Below are 3,046 nucleotides of genomic sequence, written 5' to 3' on the forward strand. Positions count from 1 at the left end.
TAACATGAACAAATAATGGCATGAACAAAACATTTGACCTGTGGTTGTTTAAAGGATATATTGATTTGTACATTTACTCCACATAAGGAGAGCATTCACATTTTTAACATCATCTCAGCACTGTGAGCTTAATTTGGTCTGGGGAGTCTACCATGAGCTATTTTGTTAGAGAAATCTAGTAAGACTTGCTCATCAATTAGTGCGTTTGCCAAGGTGTTGGAGAGATCAAGTATTATTGAGTGAAGTGAGGCTAAATACCGTCGACAACGCTCCATAGATATCCGTCATGATCTCTTTTGTCGCACATTTAGAGTATAACAAATGGAGTCATATTCCATTGACTGCACACACAAGAATTTGACTCTGGTGGGACTCGAACCCACAACCTTTGAATCCCTTTACACAGGCCGCCTAGAAGTCCAATGCGCTATCCATTGCGCCACAGAGCCCTCTGTCATGGGGACTCTTTTGCTCTTTGGATCTTTAAAATACACCAAACCTTGTTCACTGCACTCTGCTTTAGGAGAACATTCTTTACTTAATACCCTCTTACTTCTCTGATACATTATCTTGCTAAAAGGGACGAAAACAATCTTTTAAAACAGAAACTTTTGTACGTTGCTTGTGTGAAGAACCTTTTATTTTGTCATTTCATCCCACATAAGGAGAGCATTCACCTATTTTACATCGCCTCACCTCTGTGAGCTTACTTTTGTCTTTTGCCATCACATATTTTGCTGCAGAAATCATGTCAAATTCAATGTGAATTCCATTGTGCCACACAGGGCCCAGATAAAAAGACACTTTTGCACTTTGGAACTGTAAGGAACACCAAATATTGTTAAATGCAGTCTCCATACGGAGAGCATTATTTTCCTTTATTTCCTCTCAATTCTCTGATACATACTCTTGTTAACATGAACAAATAATGGCATGAACAAAACATTTGACCTGTGGTTGTTTAAAGGATATATTGATTTGTACATTTACTCCACATAAGGAGAGCATTCACATTTTTAACATCATCTCAGCACTGTGAGCTTAATTTGGTCTGGGGAGTCTACCATGAGCTATTTTGTTAGAGAAATCTAGTAAGACTTGCTCATCAATTAGTGCGTTTGCCAAGGTGTTGGAGAGATCAAGTATTATTGAGTGAAGTGAGGCTAAATACCGTCGACAACGCTCCATAGATATCCGTCATGATCTCTTTTGTCGCACATTTAGAGTATAACAAATGGAGTCATATTCCATTGACTGCACTACACACAAGAATTTGACTCTGGTGGGACTCGAACCCACAACCTTTGAATCCCTTTACACAGGCCGCCTAGAAGTCCAATGCGCTATCCATTGCGCCACAGAGCCCTCTGTCATGGGGACTCTTTTGCTCTTTGGATCTTTAAAATACACCAAACCTTGTTCACTGCACTCTGCTTTAGGAGAACATTCTTTACTTAATACCCTCTTACTTCTCTGATACATTATCTTGCTAAAAGGGACGAAAACAATCTTTTAAAACAGAAACTTTTGTACGTTGCTTGTGTGAAGAACCTTTTATTTTGTCATTTCATCCCACATAAGGAGAGCATTCACCTATGAGTGAAGTGAGAGTGAATACCTACTGTCTAATGACTGACCACATATTTTACACAGAGCTGTACTTTCAGCTGCTTGTTGACCACTACGCTTCCTGGAAGCTCTCCATGGCCCTGGCAAGGTCTTCTTCCTACACTTCAGGGTATATTTGGAGGGAGACTTGTCCATGGCATGTAGACTGGAGTACAGCTTCACAATCTCAGCTATCTCTGCAGTTGACAACGCAGTTATTGTGCGGTTGAGGTTGACAAGGTACTCTGCCAAGTAATCAACCACCTCCCATCCAGAAAAACCTCTTGAATCAGACCGGTCATCCTGAAAAATGAAATTTACAAATATGGTACCATATGATATGATATACACTTCCCTGAAAAAATAAGAGACCTCTGCACCTTTTTCTCTCCCTTGCAAAAAGGTTGAAAAGGAAAGTTTTCAATGAGGAACAGAAGCGTTCATTTTGCAGTGGTCTCTTAATTTTTTCCGGAGCTGTACTTTCTTGTCCCCTTAGGGAAATTTTTCTTGCCCTCAGTGTCGCTACATTTAACAAATGTAATTTTACATTTAACAAATGTCATTCTACACTTTACATACAGAGTACGTAGACATGTGACATACCTGAGAAGATGTGTTAGGTCCACTAGAGGAATTGTCCTCAGCAAGTACACTTCAGGCTGGACTGACAGGACTGTGAGAGACACCACTCCCATGAAAACTGCTTTCCTGGGTATTTGTGAGCGAGAAACTTTCATGAGAAAATAATATCCTTGGTTTCTAAAATTTCCTCTGTACAAAATGAATTGGTCTTATAAGCATGCAATACAAAAAGACAAGCTGAGACTTAATGTAACACAGGTGCACTGGTGGCAATGAAAGCTTTCCACAGAAGACGACCCTCTGCCACATCTCAAGACATCCAGGACCTTGTCTCCCTTCTGTAACCCTGAGCTGATTTTGGTGTACAGTTCAAGACCAGGTGGATCTTGGATGCATGTCAAATGCTTTTGTTGTGTCTCCCACACACGTTCCATGCTCTCAGAGTTGATCAGGCGTAAACCTGATGTGTCAGTCAGTTCCCACATGGACTCCAGCAATCCTTGGATGAGACTACGGGTTTCCTAAACCCAACGAGTTCTCCTCTTGCAATGCCTGGCCAGTTCACTGGAGCTGATGATTGCAAAAACTTGAGCTTCTGTAAGAGCATGACCAGCATGCTTTTTCAGCAGCTCTGACCTCTTGGCTTCCTTGAGACGACAGATGTCATCCTTGTCCCACTAAAAAATACAACCAGACAACTTTTAGCAGAAAGTGCCATAGAGAGGATGGTGTTCTGTTGTGAGACCAGTGGTGAATCGTCTCATGAAGTGGAAAATATCCAGCCTCATTTTGGTCTTCCACGGTCGATACCAGACAAGAACTGGGGGCGCACCTGCACAAATAAACTACAAGGCCT

The 3,046-nt window shown here is 41.3% G+C and overlaps 2 non-coding genes across 2 annotated transcripts; both read right to left on the minus strand.

The window, feature by feature from the left end:
• Positions 1-358: 358 nt before the first annotated feature.
• Positions 359-449, minus strand: trnar-ucu. Its single transcript is given in 2 exon segments — positions 359-394; positions 413-449. It is a non-coding gene; the product is annotated as a tRNA-Arg (tRNA).
• An 825-nt stretch (positions 450-1,274) lies between these two features.
• Positions 1,275-1,365, minus strand: trnar-ucu. Its single transcript is given in 2 exon segments — positions 1,275-1,310; positions 1,329-1,365. It is a non-coding gene; the product is annotated as a tRNA-Arg (tRNA).
• Positions 1,366-3,046: the final 1,681 nt, after the last annotated feature.

The sequence above is a fragment of the Esox lucius genome, chromosome 25, assembly GCF_011004845.1.
Source record: "Esox lucius isolate fEsoLuc1 chromosome 25, fEsoLuc1.pri, whole genome shotgun sequence".
Lineage (NCBI taxonomy): Eukaryota > Metazoa > Chordata > Actinopteri > Esociformes > Esocidae > Esox > Esox lucius.